Consider the following 15,979-nt stretch of genomic DNA (forward strand, 5'->3'; position numbering starts at 1 on the left):
TTTGACGTGTAGATATGTCATCAAGAAAAAAAAATCGAAAATTTTGAAATTAAGGGCCGAAAAAATTGAAAAAACATGTTTTCTATTGTGTTTAAACAATAGAATTTCGAGTAGAAACCTTGATAGAGTTCGCCAGCCTTTTCTATCAAACCGATTTCGACAATTTTTTTTTTCAAACGTTCCTTTTGACGTGTAGATATGTCATCAAGAAAAAAAATCGGAATTTTTCAAATTAAAGGCCGAAAAAATTGAAAAAACACTTTCTCTATTGTGTATAAATGCATGTATTACAATGCACACCGACAACAATACACTCAGAACGTTGCTATGTGGGCGTGTTTACAGCGTAGGTGTGTTGAGGAGGGAATGATGTTGTTGTTTGTTGTGTTGGGAGTTACATTCATTGCTATAGTATTTAATTTTTTCAAAACTGGAATGTAGTGTCTGTTCAAATAATAAGGAGAGGAGGTTCTACACTTGAGATCATTTTTGGGTTAGGACTTTATTTCAACAGCACAAATAAAATTTAAATGTTTAGTGGAACATTGTTTGTAAAAAAGTTAAAGTGAAGATGAAGAAGGGTTCAGTACAGTGTAGCCAGAATTTTCTCAAAGAGAGGGCAAAACCAGATTTTTAGGTATGAAAAATCGAAATTAGAGGTAATGTAATGGAAACCCTTCGTAATGTATGATAAATTGTATGGAAATGAAGGTGCAATTACTGCTCAAGTGAAGTGAGAGCGAAAATTTGTTGAAAAAAATGGGTCGAAAAAACAAAAAACGGTTCATTATTGCGTGCAGTATTTCTAATTTTCACTCGCGGGGGGGGGGGGGGGGTGGCTCAAGTCACGTCCCTCCCTTAGCTAAGCAACCACTGGTAGATTTTCTATACTTGGGATACAAATTTGACTATCCTACCTCAGATTTTCATTTCATAGGATTGAATTACTCCAGCATACTCACTACCTACTCATTTTATGCCATCATTTTACAAGAATTTTAAACATTTTTCTACCCAATTTTACATATAGAATTTCAGAAATTTTACTCCTAAAAAATGATGATAATTATCAAGTCAGTAAGTATACCAGAGTAATTCAACACCCCAAGTTCAAACTTGAATTTTTTAAACATTGTACTTTAGAACCAGAGTAGAATTTGCTATTGACACATTTCAGCTGATTTGCATTTAGGAGCAGGGGCATGAGTTGAGTTGTGAATTGTGAAAAAAGCGAGCCCCGAAGGGGTGAGAGGCATGAGCGAAGCGAGGGCCAGGGCGAGCAGCACGAGCGAAGCGAGTGCGCGAGCTGGGGGTCGAGGTCGCGGAGCGACCTAGGGGGCGAAGCCCCCTAGTACGTATACATATTTTATATTTTTCTTCTTCTTCCGATACTGCCTAGGCAGGCTGTATAGTGTATACTTACGTATAAATAAATATAAAAATATAATTTAAACGAAATGGCGCGCAGCACTAGCACTAGCAAAACTACTTTTGAATTCGTAATGAGGAAAAACACATCGTATACGCGTCGGCTGTGTTTATATTTTTTCACGTAGGAGAAAAAAAAATTAGGGTGAATAAACTTGATGCGAGTGACAACACAATAAGGTTCATGACCTACTGGACAAATCATGAAATATAAATAACGTTTATACACGATGTTAGCGTGAAGATATGATTATTGTTTTGGATGTGTATTATTGTAGTACGAGCTTTTTTCTATTTTTTTTTTTCAATGCTGCTCTTATGCTCTAACTGATGGAACAAAGACTAATAAAATGCATTTTTCATTCAACGTGTATCTAATGTACCATGTACTATCGTTGATCGTTGAATTTTATTACGTGTAATGAAGGTGGCAGCTCAATTTAACTATTCGTTACTCTGTAATAATTCTTTGCCAAGGTTTAAAAGCTGGCTCTGATATGCCATGTTTCATTCAATTTCTCGTGTTCACTGCAGGTTTATGTAATTGCGATTCTTTCAACGTGTTGGTGAACTCTTGTTTGGATTTGGAATACCTTTGCATATGCATCCTGAATCATTAGGCAGGCGGAGTATTTCAAACACGTGTTATCGTTTGACAATAATCCTTCCTTAACGTGGTGTAAAACCACATGATCCAGAAGAGACATCTTTTCGTTCCGTGTTCGAGGAGACAGACGACCCAGGCAGGCATTCGTTCATCTCGCAGGACAACAACATCAACCTCGACGAACGTCATTAATCTTTCAAATGATTAATATTCTTCCGTGTAAAAGCGTCCAGCAATGCTTCATTCTCTGCTCTTCGTACGTATTATCATGCCTGGAATATAAAGCCTCAGTCCTCGGATGAAGAAAGAAATGGTTATTATATTCCATTATAATATAAAGGTGCGCTAATTCTAAGGTTATTGAACTTACCCTTCGTCGAAGAAAGGACAGCTGCAATAATTTCGGCGACTTTCTACACATACATGTACATAAGACATTGTCGATCGAATGCATTTCACGTTCAAGATGCTATCGCGTACCCCGCTTCTATTCGTCAACATGATTAACAAAAAAAATTGGCCAATTTCTTCAACCTCTCGAAATAATCGCCTTAACACTCGTAGGTACCTATAAATCGATAGGTTTTTTTGGCACGCGAACGCCACAGTGTGAAATTAAATAGGAGGGGTAAATAGCCTGAAGAGGTGTTAGTGTTGTTGAATTTATGAAAGCTGCTTCTAATACACACACGTTTAATTATTTGCATAGCGTTCTTTCTTTCCTCTTTTTTTTCCACGATATGTTATGTTTAGCTGTTTGTGGAGTTGTGACCGCTTTGATAAGGACTCGCAGAAGGCGGATAACGGTTTATCTGAATTTTAATTTGTTTAATTGACGGCTTCGTTACATCGTCAACAGCAGTTTGCAAATACAAGTCGTGTCCTCGCGTCGTCGTGTAATTTTTGATTATGGGAAAAGATATCCGTATCGTGTATTTTTCGAGTATAGTACAGGCGCTAGCTTACGTGCCGTATGCACTTTGAGGTGCTCGAGGTTTGATGGCTGATTATTGTAGAGGACATATCCCTTGATTAAAAAAGTGATGTTGTCGCCCCCTCACGTGGTCCACATTTTTGCTAGGGGGCCAAAACCCCCTCATTTTTCGGGTTTTCGCAATTTTCTCAAAAATGGTTGCATTTAGAGATAAAATACCTCCCCAGTTGACCACATGCTAGCAAAAAGCTAGCGTTTTATTCGCGTTTTGATAAGTTGCTAGCAATTTACTCGCTTTTTGTGGCCAGCAATAATTGTCTCGCTAAAAGTAAGCGATTTTCTTGCAGTTTTTCACTAGCAAATTCAATTCTAGCAATTTTCGAGCTGTTTTCCAGCGACTCTCAGCTAGCTTTTACTTCACTTTAACTTGCTCGCCTTATGCTAGCGTATTACTGACGGATTCTTGCTCGCAATTCTATGCTAGGACAGTTTAAGCAATATTCTCGCATATCTCAGCTAGCTTTTACTTCACTTCATACATGCTCGCCTGATGCTAGCGTATCACTGATGGATACTTGCTTGCAATTCTATGCCAAGAAAGTTCAAGCAATATTCTCGCATATCTCAGCTAGCTTTTGCCTCACTCTATACCTGCTCGCTTAATGCCAGCGTATCACTGACTAATATGTACCTGCTCACAGTTTTATGATAGGAAACTTCAGGTAATATTCTTGCATCTCTGAGCTAGCATTTACTTAGCCATCTGGCTCTAGAAAAATGTAAGCATATCTCTAGTTTCTGCATCTGGTGATTTGGCGTTTTCTTTGTACATAGTCAAATGATAGGAACGTGCTACCAGATCTTACGCATTTCTCACCAATAAACCTTTTTCTGCGTTACTTATAATTGTAGCAAAATGCGAGCAAGTATCTTTTCCATCCCTCAGCATGCATACAAAAATCATTAAAAATATTCCTGCATATGACAATAGGAGTAATTGCACCACCCCCCCCCCGGATGATCTTCCGGGGCAACTTTTTTCTTAAAGGGGACAGCAAAATTTCATCAAATGGACATGGAAAGCTGTAATTTACTCTACACTCCAATTTTAACACCTTCTGAAGACGACTTCAGGTGGGTTCAAGTCATTTTAGAGCCTCCAGTAGGCTTTTGAAACTTGAAATTCCCACAACATTAATTTATCAATTGGAGTTGGCAAGCTGAAATTTACTTCGCAGGTTTCAAATGGTTTTGAAGCTTCCAGCTACTTTTAGGAAATTCCAATTTTCCAAAAAACGCCATACAACCTTCGAAAAGTCGCTGGAGGCTCCAAAACGACTTGAAATCCACAAGCAGTCGACTTCGTAGCGTATTAAAATTAGTTTGCAGAATAAATTTCGACTCTCCATCTCATTGTCAGTTTGATAAAATTTTGTGAAAATTTAAAGTTTCAAAAATCTGCTGGCGGCTTCAGGAATTTTCAAAGAGTCGCTGGAGGCTCCAAAACGACTTGAAATTCACCTGCAGTACTTCGTAGCGTATTGAAATTAGTTTTCAGAATAAATTTGAGCTTTACAACTTCAATTTGAGTTTCAAAAATCTGCTGGAGGCTCCAGAACTGCTCAAAATAAGTTGAAACCGTTTCCCATCGATTTGGCATGTCGAAAATAGGGTATATCCCAAATTTCAGGTTTCTTGGTCAATTTGGTAAAATTTTGATTTTTTCTCACATTTTGGCCAAAATTTGATTTTTGAAAATTCACCAAAAATCGAAAAAGGTACTTTACCACTTGAAATTTTGACAGGTGATGAATTTTTGCATGATCTTTCGATCTACGTTTGTAAGGTTTGAAAAATTTCGTGCACGTCCTATGTTGAAACGCAAAATCTGCGATTTCGGCTGACCTTTCAATCAAAATGGCCGCCATTTTGTAAGTAAGGCCAATTTTTTTCAGCAAGTTTGCTTTAAAATGTTCCTTAGGATGTCCCCTTTAAGGAAAAAGTTGTCCCGGAGAATCGGCAGGGGGTGCAATTACTCCCATTGCCGTGGACTAAAATGTTGTTCAAATGTTTTTGAAATTTTTCATTTTCATGGTTTGTTTGATACTTTATTTTCAAATTTTAAATTTTGACAATTTTTCTATTTAAAAAAAAAAAAACTTCATTTTTTATTTAATAAAGAGATTTTTCAACCTAAACGCTAGCATAATGCTAGCGAATTGCTAGCGTCGATCTCTCTCATGGTATAGTTTGCTACTCTTAGATAAAGTGTGTCATCAAGTTGAATATAAGCTCAAGGTGGTATCTTGTTGAAAAGTAAGAAGAGTGACATCACTCTTCTTATACTATCCCAAGATGCTAGCGTTATGCTAGCTCTGAGCTGGGACAGTCGCCTAATTTTTGGAATTTCCTGGAAAACTACCACCTGTTAAAGGTAAACACCCAGAATTTTTAAAAATTAACTAATAGTAATTACTTTACTGATCAAAGTTTTTCTACGCTAGCAAAATGCTAGCTTCTTGCTAGCATAATTTGCGCTAGCGTAAATGGTGCCGGAATATGAGACACTTTTTGCAAAAATTGCTAGCAAATCAGTCGCGATTTAGTCGCATGTACCTAGCAGAATGCAGAGCAAAGTGCCAACAAAATGCTAGCTTTTTGCTAGCTTTGTGCCGGCTACGTGCTAGCTATTTGTGCGCAATTCTGCTACTCTAATGCGACCTAATCGCAACTGATTTGCTAGCATTTTTTTAAAAAAGTGTCTCAAATTCCGGCACCATTTACGCTAGCACAAAATTTGCTAGCATTTGGTCAACTGGGTCAGAGGGAAAATGTAGAGCATCGAATTTCCTATCAAAAATGTTCTATGCACCTTTTCCGTATGTCTGATAGTTTTTGAGATATGGATGATTGAAGTTACGCCACTAGCGCATGCACGTGTACATGTATTAGGTAAGGTTACGCTACATGCGTAGTACAGCAAAGTAACAATTCGATATCAAACAAATTGCAGTACAAGTTTTATTTTAGTTTCATTTCTTACAAGAAAGCCCACTGTAATCATATTAGAAGGCAGTGGTGGGGTCTGGGGAGAGGGGATCTCACGAAGAGTGTTTGAATTACCTATGTATGCATATATTTGGTGTGCCAAGACCTTTACAAGCATATAAATCTCATAGCTTACGTGCTATGTATTCATGTTTGTACCTGGTGACCAAAGAGTCCTCTCAGGGGGCTGGTACCTCTCCCCTACAATCTTCTATTTGATTACAAAAATGAAAAAGATCAATACTTTTCTCCTTTATCTTGTAAAAATAGAATTAATGTTGTCCAGAGAGGTTGAGAGAAAAGTTTTAAAATTTGTAGCTCTTTTACAGAAATCTTAGAAGAAGTTTCGTACAAAAAATTTTCACGCCAACAGAACAAAATGCGATGTTGTTACAGCATTGATTTTTTGCATTTTTGAAATAGAACAGAAGAACTTTTCATTTTCTTTTCAACACATCTCACAAATCTCTATGATTCGTTGAAACATATTTCTCTAGCTATAGAATTCATTAAAAATGAATGAAACGGATTTTAAGGGGTTCTTTATTGTAAAAATTTCAAAGGAAAGGTACAGGGATCGCGAAGGGGGGGGGGGTCAGTGCCTCCACCTCCAGCTCCGGCTCCCAAATTTGAAAAAAAATACCTCCGGCTCCGGCTCCAGCTCCGGAGATTTTTCATGAGTACCTCCACGTCCACCTCCGGCTCCACTTGAAAAATGTCAAGTACCTCTTTCTCCGGCTCCGGCTCCCGGAGAAGGGCCCAAAAAGGGTACCCTCCGGGGGACTCCTGCCCTCCAGCTACGCCCACGGAGGTCGAGGAGGGGGGGTTAGAGCCTGCGCCTCCGGCAATTTGAAAAAAAAATACCTCCAGCTCCGGCTCCAGTAGAAAAATTTCAAGTACCTCTTGCTCCGGCTCCTGCTCCCGGAGCAAGGCAAAAAAAGGGTACCCTCCGGGGGCCTCCGGGCCTCCACCTCCGCTCCGCGATCCCTGGAAAGGTATTAGAAATCGAGAATTTTGGAATAAAATCGCAAATGGGAGGGGGTGGTGGTAAAGGTACCAGCCCCCTGAGAGGACTCTTTGGTCACCAGGTACAAACATGAATACATAGCACGTAAGCTATGAGATTTATATGCTTGTAAAGGTCTTGGCACACAAATATATGCATACATAGGTAATTCAAACACTCTTCGTGAGATCCCCTCTCCCCAGACCCCACCACTGCCTTCTTATGGGACATTACGAAAAAATTGTAAACAGTTATTTGAAGAAATTTTTCATATATGTACTTAAGTAGAAAGATATACTTGCATACTGAAAGCAGAAAACTTGATTTCAAGAACTGAATTTTTAAAAGTACATACGTAGTGGCTTTAGGGGGAGGGGGCGGATTATGAATAATTCTCAATATGATTACAGTGGGCTTTCTTGTAAGAAATGAAACTAAAATAAAACTTGTACTGCAATTTGTTTGATATCGAATTGTTACTTTGCTGTACTACGCATGTAGCGTAACCTTACCTAATACATGTACACGTGCATGCGCTTGTGGCGTAACTTCAATCATCCATATCTCAAAAACTATCAGACATACGGAAAAGGTGCAGAGAACATTTTTGGTAGGAAATTCGATGCTCTACATTTTCCCTCTGAGGTATTTTATCTCTAAATGCAACCATTTTTGAGAAAATTGCGAAAAACCGAAAAATGAGGGGGTTTTGGCCCCCTAGCAAAAATGTGGACCACGTGAGGGGGCGACAACATCACTTTTTTAATCAAGGGAAATGTCCTCTACAATAATCAGCCATCAAACCTCGAGCACCTCAAAGTGCATACGGCACGTAAGCTAGCGCCTCGTCTAGTACACGTGTAATGACTTTTTAAATTGGCCAATTTCGAGATGATTTGAGAAATTTTATTACAAAGGCTGCGACTATCTGGAACCAACAATAAAAAATATAAATAGAATGAAATTTTTCACTGGTGAGTGGAAGAGCAAAAGGGAGGGGTGAAAATGGGCACTGTTTCGATAAAAACGCGATAAAAGAACTAAAATTACACCAAAATTAACAAAATTGGCCCCTCTTCCCCCCGCCTAATCCCAAAGAATAACCTCAATATTTTTAAAAACAATTTTGCTGCGTCATAAACATCCCCCCAGCTATCAAAAAAAAATTGTATCATTATTCTGATTTATGTTCAACGACTTGAATATGATTTTGATGAGGCGGTCGTTTTAAAAACTGAAATCAAAAAAACTTTTAAATCATTAAACCAAAAAATTGAAATTTGTGATACCTCATGGGGAAGGGCAGGCAGTCCAGGAGAATTTACAGCTCACAGAATTCATTGCCTCATCTCCCTATCCAAAAATTCTCATAAATAATATTCAAAAATTAATTTTTTTGTAATACTTAGCCCTACTCTGATTTCTGTGTAAAATTTGAAATTTTCCTGGAAAAGAAAGAGGGTTATTTTTAAAAGTATCTAAAACATTTTCAAATTATAAAAAGAAAAATAACACACATTTTTAATACGCCATTGCAAGTGAGGGGGAGGGAGCGAAAAGCGCAGGAGAATTTCCAGCATTCAATCAAATTCAGAACCTCCATCCCCTCTAAAAAAGTTACCCTCAAAACTTCAAACATCATTTTTTTTGTTTTGTTTAAAAAACTTTACTAACGGGTATTAAGCCCGATAACAATATTTCGCTGTAATTACATCTAGCCTGTTTACAGCAGTGTTCACCTAGTTTCAAAATTGTTATCATTTTTTGGTCATATTCTGATTATTTTTGGTTTAAAATCCAATTTCTTCTCTTTTTTATTGAGGGGGGGGGGAGCAGTCGTTTCAATAAAAAGATGATTGAAAATAATTTCTCCAATGCCCTATTGGTAGGTGGAGGGGGAGGGAGGAAGCAAAAAGAATTAATCAACTTGTTTCAATTGAGTACATAATCCATTATTGTGAAAAAAATTCGACCAATTTCCAAAAATACTATCCTTAAGAACTGATTAAAAATAAAATTCATGAGACGTCTTTTTGATAAACTTTATAAATCATTAGAATTGAAAACAATTAAATATCTAACAATTAAGTGTACAAAAATTGGATGAAATTTGCTTTAAAAAGTTGAAAATAAAATAAAATGAGAAAAAGTGTCATTCAAGTCAAGAAAAATATTGATAGGTAACACATGAAAATCTGGTAAAATGTAATGAAATTCGATAATAAATCGAAGAGTAATATCACAAAAATATAAATTAATGAAAAATTCGTTGAATTGGCAAAAAATATCTTTGAAAATCAAGATAATGAATGAAAATCCTCAAAAGTTCACCAATTCAAAATTGAGTGAAATACAGTAAACCTTTTTAAATGCAAGAAAAATCCATAAAAATCATGTAAAAATCGCAGAAAACGACGCGAAAATTCACGAAAATTTTTAAAATTTAGTAAAATGTTGCAAGAAGTGTTTAAAATGTAAGAAAGATTCAAAGTGGCGGAAACCCAAAGGAGGTTTTCAAAATGAAAAATGGGCCAATATACTCTTCTCCCTCTTCTCCCCCCCCCCCCACCACCACAAAAATATACTTATGTTTACAAAAATCATCAAAACAAATATTCAAGCAATGTGCTGGATTTTTTAAAAAATATTCTGTAATATTTTTATAATTTTCAATTTTTGCTTTTCCAACCCTTAAAAAATGAAAAATTATAAAATTCGATTATCTCACAATCAGACCTTTGAGAAAAACGAAGCACTTTTTCTGACCGGAATGAACTATTGGACAATATACGAGTATGTAGAATTTACTTTTTTTCTGACTTTTTTCAAAAGTTTTGAACGAATTCTGTTGAAAAAAAATTGAATTACCTGTCCATGTTTTTTGTTCTGATAGAAATAAAAGGTTGAGGGGGAGGGGAAAAAATGGAACATTGAATTTCGAATTTCGAATGGAATGGGAAATGTTTCGTTTTTGTTTTGTGAAAAGATGGAATTTTCATTGAATGGGGGAAAAAAAGGTCAAGTTTTGTTTTTTTTTCTTTTGAAAAAAAAGAACAGTTGAGTTTTGTGTAACTGGCAGAAACACATATTGATTTCGAAGGCGGAGAAGAGGAAAGAAAAATTTCTGTTTGTAGGAGAGAAGGATTAAATATGAATCGAAGAAAAGGGAAATTGAATTGGAAGTTTGTTTTGGGAAAAAAATTTAATCGGAGTTTTGAAAATGTGTTGTGAAACCAAGGTTCAGTTCTCTATTTCAATTGAGTAAAATTTTGATGATTTTTTTTGTATTTTAGAATCCAATTTTGATATTTTTTAGTTTCTCAAAAATTTGAGAACGAACTTCAGCATTTGAAATTTTTGGTTGGTGTGGTACTTTCGCGGGCGCTTTTGATCTAGCTTTCGTCTGGTTCTTGAGAGAAAATAAAATTTAGTTACGAATTTGAGAAAATTGAATTTCACTTGTGTTTGATTACCGAATTTGTAATGAAAAAAAAGGAAAAGTTGAATTTACGTAATTGAATTTTGTAAATTTGTGTTTGTGTGTGAAGGGGGGGGGGGGTTAGAATTTGATAAAAATGAAATTTGAGGAAAGGATAAATATGTATATGTGTCCGAAAAATCTTTTTGTATTAATTTTTTTCAATATTATATTTTTCAGAATTAGAGGGCACGGAGGAATGCCTGGGGTCTCCCGACCCGCAAGTATCCTCGTCAAACGATGTTAGTGTTCCGGAGCCAGTAGGGCCTGACCCCATTGAAGGTGAGGAGGCAATGGAATTGGAGGCTCCAGAAGTGCAAAAAAATTCAAAGCCCTTGGCTGGGCCTGACCTCATTGAAGGTGAAATAGATCCAGCAGCTGGTCCCTCTCATTTCTGAGAAAATGAGAAGCCATCATTTTCAACAATGTTTTCAAATGTAGGCATAAAATTTCAGTAAAGTAATTATAAAATTACACTTTTTTGAGGGGGGGGGGAGGGCTGCCAAATAATCAATTTTTTCACATGTTTAGCGGATCAGGGTTTATTTCCTTTGAAGTTCTTAAAAAAATAGGGGAAAAAATTCAAATTAGATTTCTTTAAATGTGAAACTTGACCTTCTCTTTCACCGCTATTCAGGTTTCGTGTTACTGTTGAAATTAAAAAAAAAAGTTGAAAAATAATTTTTAAAAAATGTTTAAACTGGGTTTAATGTACTCAAAGATCTGAGTCAAATGTTCGAGATGATTATGTACATTTTTCTTGAAATCCACTTTACCTATCACAATTCGTACCCACTTTGAAAATGTTTTCTCTCTTTTCAGGAGTACCTATAATTTTGTACACTTACATTTTTTTTAATCAAAAAAATTGTCTCGTCATGATTTTTCTGCTGACTGCACACTTGGATAACGTTTTTACTCAATTTGAAACATCAAATGCTATCGCCTCAAATTTTTCCGTCATTTTGGATGGTTGGGGGGGGGGAGTCATTAAAATGTCACCTTTCTACACTTGAAATGAAACGCTCCGTAAATCTTAAGGTTTTTTTGCCCATATTTCGTTTCATTAGATGGCTCTTCGTTCGACTGTTTTTCTGATGCCTGCATTAGTGCATTGCCTCTACTCCTTTTCCATTTCGATGATCATGATAACAATCGTCAGGTAGTTAGTTTTATCTTTTCATAAATTCGTGCATTACTATACGAATACCTACTTTTAAAAAAAAAGAATATTCACATCTTGTTACCATTTAAATTTCTCATACGAGTACATAACCCTGGAAACAATTCAGTCACGTCACGGTCACCGTTGAAATTTCCCGACGATACAGACGCACTTGGCATGAAATATTGCAATATTTCGCACGGTTACTTCTTCTCAAAAAGAAGGTGATTCCAATTCCCAACGTCTGATCCCATATACGAGCTGAGAATCTGCATCAACAATCTGTTGCCGAGCATTACCCTGAAAACTGGTAAAGTAACTAAATATCATTAAACGACGTGGAAAAAAAAATTAAAATTTATACCCCTTAATAGTACATTTAATTGTAAACATCTACACGTCGAACAAACTGCTGATTATTAGAATTAAATCGGTAATTGCACACTTAACTGGTACTTTTTTAACTCTTTCTGTATCTCGTATCAACTTCATTGTATAGCTGAAATCCGGTTTTAACCTCAGAATGGTAATATTTTACAGAAAAAAAATCACCAATAAAAAGATGCGTCTTTTGAATTGGTGGTCTATGGAAACTACACGTTGTTGGTTTGGTTTTTAAAAACATCAATTACACTGACTACAGCACAGCATTGCCAGTATGTTGTCGATAATTAACGGTTTGAAGACGTATTAGACTACGTAGAAGAAATGGACATGAACATATAGTACGTAGACTATAATTTAATGAAACGGTTAGCGATATAATTTCCAATGGTTGATGTTTTGAAATTCGTCCATGTATGTAGTTACTCGTGTATAAGCGCCATCTCCATGTCCAGCCAACGTAATCGGCGAATCCAGCAACGAGCAGGTCGTAGTAGCGAGTAGAGTATAGGTACATTTGTAGAGAATTTTTTTTTCCACCTCCAACTCTCGGCCATACGATGAAAATGCTGTGTAGTATTCAAGTGCATGCACACCTCTTTCTCTCCGTGTGTGAGATACACGAGTGGAAAGGGGGCAGATGAGAACTAGTCGTGACTTGTTTTTATTAGAAAGGTTGAACGTCCTATAAAAGTGGCGAGGCAGTGACCTCGGAACGTATTCCTGGTTTAGCCGCTACATCCCCGGGTACTCTAATGACAGTATTCGTCGCCTAAGGGTAAAATGCGTGCACAGGTACGAGCGATGAGCGGCGATCTCTACTCTACAGGCTACGTGTATCGAACTCTATACTCTATAGCAGCAACGATGAAGTACGATGATGATGATGGAAGAAGAAGAAGGCGTAGTCGTTCCGATGTATTCTGCAAAATGCCAGTGAACTGGTTGTACGATAGTTATCTCGACTCCAGAATCTACGCACTTCCATAAGAATGATCCGAGTTGATTATTATTTTTTCTTATCGTCTCCGCAACACATCCTTCAACGATAAATGCATTCTAATTTTCTTCACAACGACGACGACAGCGGCGCAAGTTGATTTGGAATTCTATACTTGTATCTGAGAATATGCGAGAAGGACGATACCGATAAACGATGCGATGGTGTAAAAGAAATACTTGGTGTTTTCTTTCACGTCTGTCGAAGGCGTCTCTTTTTCAAATGGAAAAAATACGGTAGTCGAGCATGTTCAGCATTTGCGAGCTGTTAATTTTACTTTTATTTGTTTTTATTATGATACGTGACATGTTTGTTTTAGTTGGCCATGCTCAGCTCCAGCTCTGGTGTAATAGATATTACTCGCTGATAAAAAGCTTCTCGCTCGGTGTAAGGTGCTAAACGTTGCGAAGCATTTGTGTAACGAGTTCTGCATTCATTATCGAGCTTCGTGTGTACCTATACAACATCATAATAAAGACTCTATTAATTAATTTTATACCTTTTTTTTGATGTGTAGGTAATCTTTATCTTTTGTGGTGGAATTTACCACTATTATTTGGAAATTTACGTAATACTTACTCGAATATTGTTTTGTTTGTACGCTAAACAGTAAACTTACTCTTATCGTTTCGATAACCTATGATAGGCGATTATAAGTTGAGCACTGCGCCGGCTACATCAAGATTAATCCGAGATAATATCGTTGAAGTTTGGTAACCGATTAAACAACACTTTCTGCGTCTTAAAAATTACTTATTTGTTGTGATTAGATCGTAGAAAACGTGGAAATTACGCAATACATTATTTACTTACACTTTTCTTCACTAATGTAGCTGAATCTGCGTTCTCGAACAATAAAAAAATATATTAATCGAAATACTCAGTAATATGTTTCAAGTCCAACACGACGAATAATGAATAAACCTCATAGAAAAAATTTCATACTTCACCATTCACATTCTGCAGTAAAATGAAACAGTTGAAACACGAACGATCGTTGCCCAATCACATCTTTTTTTTTTCGCAGAAATCGATCAGATCTGGTGAAAATTTATCGAGAATTTCAAATCTTTCGTACATAGATATAGAAAATCTGGGATCTACCTACTCATAAAACAAACCAAGAGTAAATATTCTAAATCAACTAATCAACAATTTTCTCTACAATGATCATAACTTAGACATAAATTTGGAAAAATTGTTCGAATAATCAACTTGATGCTAAACAATCAACACCAAGGAGATGAAAAAATAATACATTTCGAGTGGAAAGAAAGTATTTCGTTGGTGATTACCGTTGAATACCACCATCCGGCGTCCTTTCCCAAGTATAGTATGAAGGACTAGATATTTGATTCTTTCCTTCGAACACTTACAAATATTTATGGTTATGAAACCTGATGCAATAGTTAGATGATTCATAAATACATTCAATGAAATAAATAATCCGATATTTAGTTCAAATACACCGTGAGAATATTCCAACTTACCAAAAAAACCGCCGAAATGGTCACCGGAGACTGGAGAGCCGCAGAAGGAATGAGTGTACCAGTGTACCATTTACTCCAACTCAATACAATCGTTCATACAGGTTCAAATTTCACTCTGGTTGGAAATTATATGAAATTCTGGATGTAATTAACACTAAAATATCACAATATCCCGAAGTTACTCGCAATTTACCCGAATTCACCGCAATTTTCCCTGCGAAACTGGCACAATGAAACCGAAGGAGTAGCGAACGAAAGGGGTAGCTATCTTACTCTAACTCGAGGGGTTTTCACACTCGAAGTGGTTAGATTTTCGCACTAGATGGAAATTATAATACACGAAGGGTTAATTAACACTAAATAATCACGATTATTTCCATTAATACCGCACTTTTTTTCGCGAATTCACCACGTTTTACACATAAAAATATCGGAACAGCAGGCTGCAAAAAAAAACTGGAAAAACATTAATCATAATGATTCAAGTGTGTCAATATGCAAATGCAAAATATCCGTACTGCGAAAAAATGTCACCAGTGTAGCCAATTTTGAATTTGACGTGTTTAAGTTTAATTAATTTTTTCGTTTTTTTATTGCAAAGCAAAATTGAGAATTTTATTTATTTTATTGCTATTGCTCATTAGTTCTTATTTTTCTTTTCAGTTTCAGAAAATACAAAACATGGTTCGAACTGTTCGAAGCTTCAATTTCAATTCAACGAAGAAATTGTTACATTTTTTAAAAATTCCATTCCTTTCCTCCAAACGTCCAAACCTCAACCTCATGTTTGAGATTGAGATGTGTCAGATGTGATTATTTGATTAGTATTTAATGATTGAAAAGTCACTTTCATGGAATTGGATTGGAATGTTTTTTAAGATGCAATTTTACAGAATTTCAATTTTTATTTTCTAGTCCAGTTTTTTCAAGCAAAATTGGCCAGTCAGAAATTTTTGTCAATTCAATTCTGATTTCAGACCTTCTCTCCTCAGTTCTCACCCTCTCCCGTAGCTCCCGTAGGTTTTTGGGTTAGAAAAAGAAATAAGAATCAGTAAAATCAGGGACGGATAGATCCGAGGGTGATGGAGGGGGATTTTCCTCCAACCAGGGATGAGGCCCCGAACGATTTTCTTCGGGTTCGGGGGCTTGGGCTTTCAATCAAACATTTATTAGGTCTTGGGCTTGGATTGGGCCCAGGAAACTTTGGGTTTGGGTTTCAGGGCTCAGTGCATGTCCAGAGCTTGAATGAAGTGTTCTGGGCTTTCCGGGGATTTTTGGGGCTTGAAATTGCAATTTTAATGAAGAATAAAGTAAAATCTTATTTGATTTTCTGTTGAAAAAAAATAATAAAAAAAAAAAAACATTTTAAGAGCAGATTCCGATTGCTTTTTTCAAAATTATTTGAATGGAACGGTTTTTTTTTGAAATGAGAATTAAAT

General features: G+C 36.4%; 1 long non-coding RNA gene across 2 annotated transcripts in view; it reads right to left on the reverse strand.

Annotated features, from left to right (window-relative positions):
• LOC135843351 (uncharacterized) overlaps positions 1 to 14,974 on the reverse strand; it is a 234,437-nt gene extending 219,463 nt beyond the window's left edge. For both annotated transcript variants that reach the window (XR_010558308.1, XR_010558307.1), the window contains exon 1: positions 14,541 to 14,974. This is a non-coding gene — a long non-coding RNA (uncharacterized LOC135843351). The remainder of the gene's footprint in view (positions 1 to 14,540) is intronic.
• Positions 14,975 to 15,979: the final 1,005 nt, after the last annotated feature.

Source organism: Planococcus citri, chromosome 4, assembly GCF_950023065.1.
Source record: "Planococcus citri chromosome 4, ihPlaCitr1.1, whole genome shotgun sequence".
In the NCBI taxonomy this organism is placed as follows: Eukaryota; Metazoa; Arthropoda; class Insecta; order Hemiptera; family Pseudococcidae; genus Planococcus; species Planococcus citri.